Source organism: Ictalurus furcatus, chromosome 8, assembly GCF_023375685.1.
Source record: "Ictalurus furcatus strain D&B chromosome 8, Billie_1.0, whole genome shotgun sequence".
Taxonomy (NCBI): domain Eukaryota; kingdom Metazoa; phylum Chordata; class Actinopteri; order Siluriformes; family Ictaluridae; genus Ictalurus; species Ictalurus furcatus.
Window position 1 is genome coordinate 20,640,234 of NC_071262.1, and position 16,607 is coordinate 20,656,840.

Here is a 16,607-nt window from a genome sequence, read left to right on the forward strand (position 1 = left end):
AAAAAGTGAAATATTTAAGCATCATCATACAAGCAAGAGTGCGGTTATACCGAATATCAGCATGGCTGTGCTTCGGCCGTATGCATAAGGTTGCAGGTAATCACAGATGCGCCGATATTCAGTATAACAGCACGATTGTGCATTACTTTTATACAACAGTTTTATAATTAATTAAATTAATATTGAGTAACCGGCATTTCAGACACAATTTGGCCAAATAATTTGTTTATTCTTGCTCTGTGAATGAAAATAAATTCCAAAGAAGCCACACTCAGTGACTCACACTCTACTCTAGTACTGTAACTGTTTCAATGGGTCTGTTGCTAGAATTGGAATTTTACATGGTGAACACAGACAGTGTTAATACAACATTAATTTAAAAACATTTAAAAAAAAAACATTAATACAAACAGTGAAACCTGCCAAATATAAACACTCTGTGAACGCCGCTTATCCAATCAAATTAGTGGACCAGAAATAACTGTTGTTTAAGTAGAGTTTATTGTGTTTGCTGCAAATGGAAATAATACCTAATGTCTACTAAAGAAATTTATTTGATGAATCAGTTGAAGCAGATTAGGTCAGGAGAAAGTTCAGAAAATTAGAGCCACATGAGCAGAGTTTGTGACCAGTGGAATAAATGGCTGATAAGGTTGCACTAGGTGTGCCAATGCAAATAAAGCCCGTTTAGTCCTCCAGGACTGGATTTCAATACAGGGGACTATACTCTATCTACATTTTAACCTGTTAGAGTGGAGTGGAGATTTTCCTTTACCAGACCATTATTCAGAGCCTGTACTGCCCTCTCCTGTTTAGTCATAGTCATTACAAAAGAGGTAAAATTCCATACATTAAAGAAACTTTACCTATGTTAAGGCAGCAGTATCATTTGTATTATTTCATATATAGAAAGGGCTCTGATAGTGTGATTATATTGAGATACTAGATTATATAGTATGAATAAACAGCATTTTGAAGGAAAAAAAAAAATATATATATATATTGGTTGTTATTATTTGTCTACTGTGATTATTGATGTCATTCTCTCTCATTACTAAACCCATGCTTGAATAAATCTAGCATAAATCAGATATCAGTAGGCAAAGGAAATCATTGTTTTCAATATACAGGTTGATCAAATTTGTAAGTAATAAGTAAGCTTCATGCATTTATTTTGTATTCTAAATGATGTCCTGATCTTATTAATTACTCCACAGTTACGCCTTTCCTATTTGCTACTACATTGATAGGGTTGAGTCTGAAGGTCTGATCACTGAGTTAATTCAACAACTGTTAACCACTGTGCACAAAACAGGCTAGACAGAATAAACCAGTCTTAGACACAGCGTCTGTGAAACGCCTCTTTAAGAACAACAGGTGCCTGTGGGAAGCCAAAAGGTCCAAAACTATAATGAATGTGCATAAATGGAAAAGTGCTGAGACAGAAGCTCTTCTCAGTCTGAGGGAACACCCAAAAATCACTATAAAGTGAGGTGTATTCAAGTTTTGCCTTGTCTGTTGGCAGGAGGAAATGTTTGCAGTTGAGAGAGATGTTAAAAAGACGGCAATCATGTTGTACAGTGGTGTGTTGCTACCGGCTGCAAATCTGAGGCATACCAGATCTCGTGGAGAGTCATATTTTGTGCCAGTGTGTATGGAGATTAATTCCTAAATATGTGTGATCTTGGAATAAACAATGGAAAGAATGTCAATTGAACAGTCCACCTTTTAATTAATAATTGTTTTCTTTTACCAGAATAACCTAAAAAGTTTAAAAGCCATCTTTAATGACTGTTGTCATATATGATGTGTAATGATAATAATCACAAATACTACAGCTTTGAATAGGTACATTTTAATAATGTAATAATAATAATAATAAGAAGAAGAAGAAGAAGGATCATTGCTGTCATCAAATGAAGACATTGTCCCGGTGAAGCAATCAGGTATAGTTATTAAAAGTGCTTGAAGTGGGCTTGAAGTGTACTCAGTGCTCACAGGTATATACGGGAATGATTCTGCTCTCTTCGGTCCCTGTTCAAGAGACACTGAACTTCTTTCTCTTGTGCTGCTTTAATCACGATACATTTATGATATTGCGGTCCATTGCGATTTATTTATATTTATTATTTATTTATCTGTCACAAATTTTAGTACCGGCATTACAAAAAATCATTACATGACAGACAGTGAAATGAAACAATAATAATAATAAAAAAACCTCCATTTTATAGTCCTGATTTTGGAAGGCTTGGGAGTTGGAATCCTCTTATGGCTGTTTTTTGCAATGCGTTTTCTTTGTATCCCCCTTACAGTTGTTTTGTAATGTCCTTCATTCATTTTACAATTGAGGAATTTTTCACCACATTGCCTTTATGGGTTTATCTTTTTCCCCCAACTGATTAACAAGTAATCGGTAGTTAAATATTCACACTGAGATACTGTTAAAAGTTACAAATAAGTATTAAAAATCTGTATTGAAATGAAACACTTATGCTTTTCCTTAATTGCTGTCAATTGTCATTTAATTACATTTGCACTTTTGTTACATTTAAACAGTTACAAACTATTTCAAAATTTATATTGAGCAGTAATCTTGATGTAATATGTGAACAGGATATGATTCTTTGTGCTATATTGTGATGTATCATAATCTCTAGGGTATATGAGGTAGTCAACAATACCCAGCTGTAATATATATTCTATACATTGCCAGCATCCAAACAAGTGGAGTACTGGCACTTATATTTTTTCCAACTTCAAGCACTGGCAGAGATGAAAAAATGACAAGTTGTATCATAAATGATTTTTAAGACATTAGTGATGCATTGTCTTAGTCAGGCTAATGATACTAAATAGACCAAGCAAACACAATCAGTTATCTTCTATCATATTTTGGCCGCTTATTTTGGAAAGCTCCTTTAATAAGCTCGGAAAAGGCTTCAGACGGTATTCTTTGTCATACATACACAATTATGAAGGTAAGACAATAAAAGAAATGAACACCCCGGCTAATGTTCACCCAAACAGATGACTGCAAAGAGGATTGCTGTAGCTAACGAAGTGTCTTGCTGTCTTGCTGAATGTGTCAACAGTGCTACCGGAAATGCCAGAACCTCTTTAAGTTAAGTGCAAGTAGCTCATTCCGAGTGGAGAATTACCAGGCAGAAATGCAGAAGAAGAAGAAAATAACTGAACTCAGGATGTTAAGTTAAGTATGTTGTGAGCCCTATGGCTTTCCACAGTCGCTCAGTGCGTGCGCTGCGTCCCCGGGTTAAATGCAGGGCGGTGCAGAGATGCGATCCATAAGCGGGGAAGTGCAATAATATCACAAACTCAAAACTCTTTCGAGCTGTCGTTTTTGCACAGGTGGCAAAGTGGAGGTCTGTTCCTGCAGGTAAGATGTTTTATTACTGTTATTATTATTATTTTGCGCAACTTAAACCTATTGGGGGTTTAGTTTAGACGTGCAAAAGAGCATAAAGATGCATACATATGCATAACGAAGTTTATTTATATGTAGATCACCATTAACTAGTGCTTTTTATGCCATTATTTCCTTGTCCTGATTGCTGATTTGGAGATTAATAAACAGGACATTCTTCTTCTAAGTCGTGTATCTGCTCCCCTTACACATTTAAAAAAAAAAAAAAAAAAAAAAAAAAAAAACATTGTATGGATCATTTCTCTTTTGCATGTGTGAAGTCATTTCTGGACTTGCAACAGCGTTACTGCTTCTTTCATTCAAACCCATGACTAAGCCTGCTTTCTCGAAGAGAGGATTAAATCATTGAAATGATGTCCAAGCCTTAATACACTATGATCAAAGAGGGATGATGAGTAAGAGAGGGAAATTAAGCTGTTTGACACTAAACACTGTAGATTAACATGCCACAATATATGATCTCTAACAGCTTGATAGCATTTCCTACCAATATATTCAGCAATTTGATATGCACTGTGTACAGACAGACATTCTTACTTAAATATGTTGGAAATTAAAGCTGCTGTAAGCAATTTTTTTTTTTTCAACGACATTTCATTTAAGCCGTCTTTAATGTTTCAGCATGATCTGACTTCTTTACTATCAATTATTTTGCACACGTACGGGCAGCCCACAGTGGATAAGTAGTGTTTTAATTCACAGTCAGTGGAAGTGTTGTTAAATTTCTTTACCTGAGCTGATATCAGTTGTGTAGGAGCTTTCATAAAAGTATGTCCTACATAAGCGCTTTCTTGATGAATCATCGGCATAATGTTGAAAATTACCCTTGGGTGCTAAAAAGGCTGATGCTGATACTGATAATGCTGCATCATGGGACTATTGCATGTGTTTTTGGATGGAAGGACTTTGGAGAAGCGTGGGACTGAGGCCAGGATGAAGACTCCTTTGGTGGCTAGATATGGTGGAGATTAGTCAAATTGCTTATAGTGGCTTTAAAGAAAAAATCACTCTAATGTCAGAGTCGACCTGGGGATTTCATAACGTAACGATATTTCATAACGTAAGATATGATGTGATTTATGATTTTGAAAAGTCAGGTTTTTGGAGGTGTGACTGTTTTTTGAGGACATTTTAAAGCAGTGGAAAGCCTGGTGTAGGGGGCCAAGAATTTGTAGCGACAATCTTGGATTCAACCCTCAGAGGTTAATTTTTGTCCATTTTTGATACCCACAGGTTTAATCGTCAGTACAAAACTAATAGATATGCAGTGCTTTACATCATTTTGTTGTCACAAATAGTTTTACGACACACATAAACCTGATTACCAGAGACTGAATAACAAAACATACAGTATGATTGTTCAAACAGTCTGGTTGAAAAAACTGTGGGCCTGCTGTTTATAGTACGAGCACTATAAGAACTAGTTTCACATCAAGCTCTCATGTGTTGATATCCTCTAATACCTCGTACAGGTACGTAAAATGGTTTACGCTTAAATCTGTTGATGTTCACACACATTTATCTCTTCTGGGATTTAAAAGCATTGGATAAGTTGCACAAATAGCCTCCGTGACATTGGTGTAGTCATTTCAAATCACACAATTTCCTTTTTAAAAGCTGGCAAGCACCATGTGACATACTTAACAACTTTGTTGCTTTGTTGCTTAACCAGACTGGAGAACATCACGTGACATGTTTAACTAAACAGTAAACAGCAGCAGCCTTTTCGGACAATATATAGAATTGAAAGTAATATTAATCACATTATATACAATATTAAATATTATAAGTGTAAGAGATAATCAAATATAAAATATATTTATATAATAAATACTACTACTAATAATAATAATTATTATTATTATTGTTATTATTATTATTATTATTATTATTATTATTATTATAATAAATGCCTTACCTTACACTCATAATTCCCAGAAAACTCCAATTTACCTGTATTCAAAAGACAATCGACACACATCAATGGTTAAACATGATCTAGCCTCAAAAACATCTCAACCATGGTTTGTATACTATAGCAATAAAAACAGCTGTTTCCGTGCATAACTCCAGGCTATCCGTCATTAATCACTGACTGCTGTTTACAGTACAACTAACTTAGTTCCAGTAGAGTTTTAACTAGGGCTACAACTAGCGATTATTTTCATAGTCGATTAGTTGGTCGATTTTTTATTTTATTTTTTAAAAATTTTTTCAATTGATCGATTAATCGGGGGGGGCTTTCGGTACCATTTTATTGTTTTGTTTTTTTTTTTTAAATTCCACAAACTGATTGTTACAAATATACACTTCAAAGTTAAACTTTACACAACTGTTTGTCCAATTATATGAGACTGAAAAGAACCCAACACACACACACACACACACACACACACTTTAGGACTGTAGTTTAATTCAGTGCTTTTTGTGGATCCATAAAAAGAATGCATAAATGCTTAAATATATAAAATATAAAGTAATATATAAGTTTATATTATATAATAGTATTTATGCATTACTTTTTATAAAAGGTAACATTAATATAAAGAAAGTCATTGTCGGTGACTCTGTGTATCTGCTAAAGCTAGCGGTGTCACATTACGTGCGTATGACGTCATGCGCCATCGACTAGGAAGCAGCTTATAGTTCCAGATAGTAAAAAAAAAACACTAGTGTTCTATTTGAGATGATATTACCTTTCTAAAATTCACACACTAGACGTTAGAGTACATGGTGCGTAGTGTAAGTGTATAGTGCATCATTTGGGATGTAATTTTAGTATTTACTCTCTGATGCGTGTTTTCGGAACGTAGTTAGTAAACGTACCCCATGCTGTGCAGACCAACTAATCGATAATGAGATCCGTTGACAGTGATTTTCATAATCGATTATTATCGATTAGTTGTTGCAGCTCTAGTTTTAACGAACTTTGCAAGTGCTGGTTTATAATGTGAACAAAACAACAACAAAAAGTGTTTCTACTGCTAAAGTGTGAAGGGTGGATGAGTGGATTTGCGATCATGATCCCCCCCCCCCCATTAAAAAACAGATCTCTGCATGATGATGCAATTTAAAATAAGTCTCTATGCCAAATAATTCAAGTTCTGAAATCTGAATGATGTAATGTCATAGTGCAGTCATTATTTCAGATGTTTAAGGGTTAACTTTGTCTAAATGATCACAACAAAACTTATTTGTTTGTTACAGTGTTAGTTGCTGTATGTTACAGTTAGTGTGTCATTTGTTAATAAGTGAATAACATGCCTATTGTAGTGTGTAAGAGTAGTAGAATGTATTAGGTACGGTGAGTTACATGTAGTGTGTTAGCTATTTTGTGTTTTTGTGTTACAGTGAGTAAGATACAGTTCGTGTGTTAGTTACAATGTGTTACAGTTTGCATGTTAGTTATTTTGTGTTATTATATTACAGAGTGTAAGATACAGTTAGTTACAATATGTTACAGTTAGTGTGTTAATTATTTTGTGTTACATTGAGTAAGATACATTTAGTGTGTTCGTTACAATGTGTTACAGTTTGCTTGTTAGATATTTAGTTTTATGGTATTAAACGGAGTAAGATACAGTTACTTTGTTAGTTTGTGAGGGGATTTCTTTTTTATTTTTTTTTATTTTTTTTACAAAGTTAGTTAGTTTGTGTTATTTCGTGGGAGTTTTTTGTTGCAAGGAGTAAGATATAGATTGTTTGTTAGTTACTTTGTGTTTGTTAGTGTAACAGTTACAGGGTTGCAGTTAGTGTGTTATATATTTTGTGCTATTGTGTGTTACAGTTAGTTTGTGTTTGTCACACTCTATTAGTTTCTGTATGTTACAGTTAGTGTGTTAGTTTTGTTGTTGTTGTGGTTTTATTGTGTTACAGGGGGTATGATACAGTTAGTGTGTAAATTTGTGTTTGTTACAGTGTAAAAGTTAGTGTTTTGTCGCAATGTGTCAGCTACAGAGTTACAGTTAGTGTGTTAGTTATTTTGTGTTATTGTGTTACAGAGAGTATGATACAGTTTGTGTGTTAATTTGTTTGAATTTCTTGCAAAGTTACACTTAATTTGTGATGCTACTGTTTGATAGAGTTAGTGTAAGAAAGGCCATTCAACCCACAATATGGTCAGGTTAAATTCCTTCTTTGCTGTGTCATACTGGATGAAAAATGTTTTCCTTGTTGATAACTTTTAATGTACAATACAATGATTTCTGTAGGATGATTATGATTTAATAATGATTATAATATTGAGCTACACATAGCAGAGATTTAATCAGTGATGGGGCAACAAGGTCGTCTTTGAAGATCATGCGCTGGGTCGAATGGATAAAGCCGTTTTTATTCATCTTGCTCTGTGCTTTGTGCTGGACGGTGCCTCTGGCCTGACATGTCACCCAGAAAGCCGAGCCAAATTCAAAAGCACACTGCGCTCATTTAACAACTTCTGTTTAAACTGGAGGTGAAGGAAGACTCTCATAGCTCTAAAGCAACTTGTACGATCACGAGTGATTACATGCCCAATTTTATTTCAGGTATCATCTGAATTGAAACTATATCAGAGCTCGGAATATTGGCGGATACCTGCTACCGATCTAATTCTGACATTCTTACAATAACTAAACTCACTCTCTGCAATCTTCTGTTATTATGAATGATGAATTATGTAGAGCACATAAGAGGTACAGTGGCTTTAAGGCAATTGGTGTCTTGTTCCAATGTTCAAGATTTGTGTCCTGTGAACAGTACAAACAATTATGCTATAAAATGCATCCTTAGATCAGATCGAAAATCTGATACTGATCCAGTGTTTTATCGTTGTAGCCATAGCTTTTAAAAAAGAACCATAATTTTATATCTTTATCATGGCAGTGAACAAAATGCAGTTGTGTATTAAAAAACATCAGATCAGACGGCGTTTACTGTCATGCGGGTGGTAGCGGGTGGTCAGATATGAAGCTTACGAGACAAACAAAGGCACGTGGGAGTATTGGGTGCTGCATGAAACATTTACTGATTCATTCATTTATATTCAGTAACTGCTCTATTCCGGTAAGGGTCACAGTGGTTAAATGACTACTTTATTTGTAGTTTGAGAAATAGAGCCAAATAAGATTAATAAGATTGTACAAAAATATCGCAGGTAGGTGCAAACAAGATTAGGATTGGGACTTAAAAACAGTCCTGTGCATGCCTCTAGTCCAAAGATTTTCTTTAGTTTTAGATATGCCATGCATTAAAGGAATGTATAGATTTTGGCTAAAGCTACATTTTTGATACACCTTTTGAGAGAAACACAACTGTTGTGTCTCCATACAAGAAGTCGTACTTAATATGAATCAAAAAAGGGTTTATATTTAAGGAACAACTAGGAACAACTTAAAATAGACCAATAACACAAAAATACTGTCTTTTTGTATTGGAAAAATGTACGTTTCGCTCAATAATCAGCATCCACAACATGGATGATGTGTCTGGTACTCACGAGGATATTGCTAACAAGTAAGGCAAGCTTCTGTCTACCAGTTTAGCATTGTGCAAACTGTATTTCATTTTCTGTTTCTTAAACAAAGGCACTCCTTCACAGACGTCTTATATTTAAAGATGGCACAGCGAGTTACAGAAACTTGGTGACTCTCCAGACAAATAGAGTAGAAGGAATGATCATTGTTTTAATGTAACACGGTAACATGAGCACAGCCTGTCACTGCTCATCAGGCAAAACCCCTTATAACACGGTGCCTTATAATCAAGAAAGCATTTCCCTTCGGCTGTGTGTCCCACTTAGTTGTGTGTGTGTGTGTGTGGGTGTGTGTGTGTGGGTGTGTGTGTGTGTTCATGGACTGACCGACAAGCTCTTAACCCGCTCTCGTTTGCCCAGCAGTGAAAAAGGCTCAGAACAGTGTGTTTAAAGTTGAGACTCAGCTCAGAGTAAAATACAGTTTCTAGAGCACTCTGAGATTTTAGCTATTTGAGACAGCTGTCCCAGCTTAACATATACACTGTTAACAGTAGTACTGCACTCTTTCATGTCATTTAATGCGGTTTAGGTTAATTGTATGGAGCTGGTGTGAAGTCTCACTCGCATGTTCAGGCTGTGCGTCGAGGGATTCCTCCAAGTACAAGACATGTGCTGTAGGCTGATTGGCATTTCCAAATTGTCCACAGTGTGTGAATGTGTGTGTGATTGTGCCCTGCGATGGGTTGGCACCCTGTCCAGGGTGTCCCCTGACTTGTTCCCCGAGTTCCCTGGGATAGCTCCAGGCTAGGATAAGCAGTATATATAATGAATGGATATGTATATCTACAGTGTCCTCCACTAATATTGGCACCCTTGGTAAATATGAGCAAAGAAGGCTGTGAAAAATTTGTCTTTTGTTTAAAAAAAAAATCACAAAAATACTCTGCTGTCATGGATAGCAAACAATTGCAAACACAACACAGGTTTATAAAAAAAACTTTGTTAAATATAGGTGTGCAACAATTATTGGCATCCCTATGAATTAATGTGAGAAAAATATTTTTGAAGTATATTCCCACTGATATTTTACATTTTTTTAGTACACCTGGGTGACTAGGAACAGGAAATTGTTCAACCATGACATCCTGTTTCACAGAGGTATAAATATGAGGAAACACATAGGCCAAATGCCCTTAGTCATTCAAAACAATGGGTAAGACCAAGGAATATAGCTGTGATGTGCGGCAAAAGGTTGTTGAGCTTCACAAATGGGACATGGCTATAAGAAAATAGCACAAGCATTGAAAATGCCCATTTCCACCATCAGGACAATAATTAAGAAGTTCCAGTAAACTGGACATGTTATGAATCAACATGGAATTGGACGTGTGTCTATATTGTCTCAACGCACTGTGAAGAGGGTGGTTCGAGTGGCCAAAAAATCTCCAAGGATCAAAGCTGGAGAATTGCAGAAGTTAGTTGCATCGTGGGGTCAGAAAGTCTCCAAAACTACAATCTGAAGTCACCTACATCACCACAAGTTGTTTGGAAGGATTTAAAAAAAAAGCCTCTACTCTCATCCAAAAACAATCTCAAGCGTCTTTCTTCAATTTGCAAGACACTACTGGTGTCGAACACAGTCGAAAACACTCTGGGTCTCACCCTACTTTTAGCACCAGTCTTAGGAAATACCATGCTGTCTGGCCTGTGATGTTGCGACACTTGGATGGTCAGGAGGCCTGTCTGGCAGTGATTTTTTAAAGAGAGTGATACAAATCTGAACAACATTCCTAGAATGCTTTACTGGTGGTGATTGCTTTACAATATAAGGCAGTGCTGAAACCTATGGTTAATGCTTTGCCTGCATTATTTGGACCAAAATGATTTGCATTTGTTGGATCATGTGAATGGACTGATTCATCCAAACACAAAGCAAGCCTCTTCTGGAGAGTTGTAGATCATCCAGGGTGATCACACACACAATGACACATTTAGGAATTGCTTAGAAAGTTTTGAGAGGCCATTGTATTTTGCAGCCTTCTTCAGTGTATCAGCACCAAAGGTCAATGTGATAACATTTCATAAATAATATATTCTGCTGGCCTAAGTGTGGTGCAATTTTACGTTGTATTTTGAACTAAAGCTTAATTTCATCATAGCCAAGGCTATGCAATGTATCATTTGCTGAACTTTTTTTTGGCAAATTGTATAATAGTTGAAGTATGGCAAATACTAGTAGTGTGTATCTTTTCTTTCATGATCTCAACATGTAATAGGCGTGTATAAAGCACACCCCCTTCACTATGACTGACAGACACGCACCATACTGAAGGCACAAAGGCAGTGCCTCCTTCATTAGGACTGCAGATACAGAGTCCATGCCACCTTCAAGGGGACTAACATAAAACAATGCCTCTTTTACTGGTACAGAGGGCACCTCCTTCATTAGGACTGACTGGAATAGAGGCCATGCCTTTCACTGGGCCTGGCAGGCTTCACTGGGAATGACAGGCACAGAGGTCACACCTTCTTCACTGGGATTGCCAAGCACAGAGGCCACGGCTTCTTCATTGGGAACAACAAACACAGAGGCCACGGCTTCTTCACTGCGACTAACAGGCACAGAGGCCACGGCTTCTTCACTGGGACAGTTAGGCACAGAGGCCATGGCTTCTTCACTGGGATTGATAGGCACAGAGGGTGTGCCTTCTTCACTGGGACAGTTAGGCACAGAGGCCATAGCTTCTTCACTGGGACTGATAGGCACAGAGGCCATGCCTTATTCACTGGGAATGACAGGCACAGAGGCCATGGTTTCTTCACTGGGACTGGCAGGCACAGAGGCCATGGCTTCTCCACTGGGACTGACAGGCACAGACGCCATGCCTTCTTCACTGGTGAACGAAAGGCACAGAGGCCATAGCTTCTTCACTGGGACTGATAGGCACATAGGCTGTGCCTTCTTCACTGGGACTGACAGGCACAGAGGCTATGGCTTCTTCACTGGCACAGACAAGCATTTAGGCCACACCTTTTTCACTGGGAACGACAGGCACAGAGGCCACGCCTCTATGACTGGTCCTAAGAGGCCACACTGGACATATGGTGTTTTTTTTTATAATACCCTGAACAGTTAATATTTGTTTGGATGTCAAACAGATTTTCAAAGTAAATTACCTCAAGCAAGTCTGAAATTCCTAAACCATAGTGTAAATTCCTAGAAATTAGTCTCTAACATATATAATGTGTTTTAACTGTCACTTCTCTCTTGGTGAATTTTAAGCTAGCTTTAAGATAAAGTGGTTTTGGGAAGCTAATGATGTGTGCTTCATGTTCTTTCTCTAAAGGAGAAAGTAGTGTGTGTTTCCATTCCCTCAATTGACAGTCAAGTACACAGCACGGCACAGTGCCCACTAGTAGCGTCATGAGGCCTCAGCTGCCAGTAACTGTAACCCAACCCTCCTGTCATTTGAGCTGGGTTTTATATGGTTGACAGGGTTTTCAGGTGAAGGGGCTGATAGAAGGGTTTTACTCACTAGCGCTGCAGTGCAGTTCAATTCGAAGGAGAACATTGTACATATACATTATGTTACATCCTAGATCGAACCCAAGTTGTAACATGTAACTTGTAGCCAAATTATTAGACAATGTGTCCCTGTGTCGGCACAAGACAAAGATGTATCTGATCCGTGTTATGCAATTTGTAGATTTTCTATCCTCTTTTCTTCAAATGCTCCTGCATAAAACTGCTTTAGTCTTTTCAGCAATGAGCTTCTCACTATCATGAAGGAGAAAACACTGCACATCAGCCCTGTACATACGTGCTTCCTCTAACACTCCTTTGTCAAATTCCCCTCATGACTTGGAAGTGAGTATCGCCTCCTGGCACAATACACAGTATGATTGAAATGACCGCATTGTCAATTTTCATATTGTCTGTCATTTATTTAACAAAGTCAAGCAGTGCTATCTGGAGTGCTATCAGTGCAGCTGGCTGCAGCCTCACAGACTTGATGTAAAGCCACATGATAGGTGAACGTCATTTGCTTTGTGTGTGGTAAAATGTGTATGTATAAGTGCTGCTACATACACAGAAAATGTACATTGAAATAAAAATACAGGACAGTATACCTTCTGTTATATTATTTTTTTCCCAAGTATTCACCTCAGATTAATTTGAGCTACTTCACAAACAGTTCAGCTTGAAATTTCGTGTAGTTTATTTTTGCTTTAAAAAATCTTACATTAATGTTAGCCACATCACCAAATTTATTTTGAAATGTCATGCAATTTATTTTCACGTTCACTTCATGTCACATTACTTTTAGATACTTTTATCAAACATTTAGCTTGATAGCTAACTTACTTAACTTTAGCTAGCTAACCAACACTAACTGAAATGCCAACTTGTTAAGTCACTCCAATAACTATATATAATATATATCTATTTGATTTAAAATTGACTTCTTAAAAAATATGTAATTTATCTAATCAACAAACATTCAAACTTGTTGATGCAAATATTGATTATCACTGCAGGATTTTCATACTTTTGCATTTCGTATTTTTTTCACATTCCCTCGGTCCTGCAGTTAGATGTCTCCTGAGTGAAGTAATAAAATGATCTAAAATTATATTAAATTGTAGTTTGTCACAATTTCCCCTTGAGACAGCGCTGCAGCTTGCAACGTGCTCGGAAAGCCGGAGTGTGCACGTGTGCACGAGCCAGGTGCGCGAGCGCTCAGCGAACGCACGCTTTTCGATTGTTGATGAGTTTGACTTTGTTTACTATGGACACGTGTCCATAGTATACAAAGTCAAAGTCATCAACAATCGTTTTGATTATGTTTTGTCTCCGCCCCATTTAGTCATTGGTTGTTGTCCGAAGGTGTGTCTACATTGGTTTCAGCTGTCCATATTTACCCATGATTAAGTTTGTGATATAAACCCCTCGTTCTCTGTGCACTTTGCGCAGTATTGAGTATAGCTCTTTACCTAGCTCTCGTTTCTCATTTCATGTTTCATGTTTATGACCCTGTTTCTCATTTTGATTCCCGCCTAGCCCAGTTAATGCCTGTTTGCCAATCGCCCGACCCATTGCCTGTTTTTGACTATGTCTCTGTATCATGATTTGGATTTGTCTGCCTGCCTCCTTAATAAAACATCTTTATCTGCATTTGCATCCGTCCTAATCTCCATTACGTGAGTAACGTTACATAGTTACATTTAATATTGTTGAACAGCTGCATGACAAGTTATTATCACTTGCATTATACCAGCTATAAACAGCTGTTCCCTCATTTTAAGTTAATAAGATAAAAACACAGCTTGTCATGTTGCTGAGAAAACATAAAGCACAAGGTCTTCTGACTTTCCCATGGTTGAAAACTTAAATAAACAACTTTACCTTTGATGAACTTTACCTTTTAACTTTGACCTGTTTACGAAAGCGCTGACACTGGAGACTCCTTCCATTAAACAGCATGACGTTTTTATCTGTTTATTATTAGGTTTAGATATTGTGGACCATCCACCATAATAGTCCCTGTGAATTAGCAGTTACTATAGAACCGATAATGTTTTAGAATGTGTGCATTATTATGAACCTGTGATTTGCCTTGCAGTTAGAACAATTATATGGTGTTTTTAAAAGATAATTGTGTCAAATCACAACAATCCCTCCAACACAAGTCATTACATTCACATCCACTTGATCCTTCAGGTTTTCGAACACTCATCTAATGAACTTTCATTTGATCCGATGACTTATTGGAACGGACTTTAAGATTGCATTCAAGATTCTTCCAAGAGGAAACAGTGAGGCCTACTTGATGCAGAAGGGTTAAAACAGGGTTGGAACATAGGACGAGAGAACGATATGCCATACAGATTTTCCTCGGGCAGTGTGATTGCACATACTTTGCAGGATGATGTGGTGTGGGGCGGAAGGTTTTAAGCTGCTCGGAAGGCACTTGTCATTTGGCGATTTCCATATTAAGCTGTGATGACATGCTGGCATTATTAGGCTGACACCTCATGCTGCGCGCTTTCTGTTCCTGCTCAGCCTCAGACCTGCAATCAGGTCTCTTACAAATGCTTATTAATGAGTGCTTTAAATAATCTTGATATGCTGTGTATATGTTATTATTCACAAAAGATTTCTCCAGCTCATTTTTAGCAATTTTTTTAGCAAAAAAAAAACAAAACCAGAAATTCAGTGTAATTAACAGTAGTTGTTATAGGAGGGGCAGTGGTGGCTTGGTGGTTAAGGTTCTGGGTTTCTGATCAGAAGGCTGGGGGTTTAAGACCCAACAATGCCAAGCTGCCACTGTTGGGCCACTGTTGCTTCAGGGGCACTATATCATGGATGACCCTGCGCTCTGACCCCAGCTTCCTAACATGCTGAGGTATGCAAAGAAAAGAATTTCGCTGTAATGTATATGTGATTAATAAAGACTTGTTATCACTATTATGGTTATTATGACAAAATATCATATCACAATACCTGAAGACATTTCCAATAAATTGCCAGAAAAAACATTGTTGTTGCATAGAAAAATACTTTTTCAAGTTTAAGAATACTTTCATGTCTACAGAAATAAAGTGACACTGAAATGTTAATCAGCTTGTAAGTCTTATTAATAAAATACACAGTTTAATCACAGTATCAACATTATATTGTTGTATTTGCCGAGCTCTAACTGCTAAATGATATGAACATCTACACCATCTCTGCCCAGGGTCTAAAGACACCTAAGGTATCTAGGGCTTTAATTAACATTTGTAAAAACCTTTTACAGAAATAACAAAGCACAATATTGAGAGACTTATGGAAGTAGGAAATACACTCGTTTCTCTGTTTAGTGTGTGTCCTGTGTCCACCTTTGGCATAATGGCTATTGTGAGTAGATCAACGCCATGTAATCAGCATTGGCAGCATCATTCCACTTCACATGAGTGAAGCTGACGTTTTGGATGACAGACTCAGTGAAGGACCTTCACACAGGATTAAACAGTAGAGCAGATCAGGTTTCCCACGTTGTGGAGGGTTTAGTCATTCGAAAGCTCATTAATGATTACTCATACCCTGTACAGTAATGATTATACAGGTGTTGTTTGGAGGGAGATGTTTGGGATTAAAAGCTTCAGTGTCAGTTTTGGGAAGTACAGTATATTATTAAAGTGTTGTGAAATATCTAATAAATATATTACTAAATATACTGAACTGAGTGGCGGGAGATGCAACATTCACCTCAGTTATTTCATATGTGTTAAAATCTCACTATCCAAATACCACTATATGGTTGTCCATTTTGTGAAAGACAGTAGATTTTTTAATAATGAACTTGTGCTTTGATGTGTATCTGGCTTTTAGTTAGGGGCCCAAGGATGTCTGTTTCATTTTACCAGATTTTATTTTTACCATGTTTTCCCAGCATCTTCTAATTCTAATTTTTTGCATTTATATTGTAAGAAAAGCATTAATTCAAGGAAGGTTATGGTGCTGACAATGGCTATGAAACTAATGAGCTGAGGTAACAAAACTTTGATGCTAATTGAACGAGCTGATGTAAAGTAGGCTATGATTTTAACTAAATGAGCTGAGATAACAAAGGCTATGGTGATAATTGAGTAAGCTGAGGTAATGAAGACTATGACACTGACTGAATGAGCTGAGGTAACGGAAGCTTTGATGCTAACTGAATGAGC

At 37.0% G+C, this 16,607-nt stretch overlaps 1 protein-coding gene across 1 annotated transcript in view; it reads left to right on the forward strand.

Annotated features, from left to right (window-relative positions):
• Positions 1 to 3,294: 3,294 nt before the first annotated feature.
• The window catches only part of ppfibp2b (PPFIA binding protein 2b), a 77,948-nt gene continuing 64,635 nt past the window's right edge, over positions 3,295 to 16,607 (forward strand). Inside the window, exon 1 of the mRNA XM_053631379.1 lies at positions 3,295 to 3,397. The gene's annotated coding sequence lies outside the window, so the exon portion shown is untranslated. The remainder of the gene's footprint in view (positions 3,398 to 16,607) is intronic.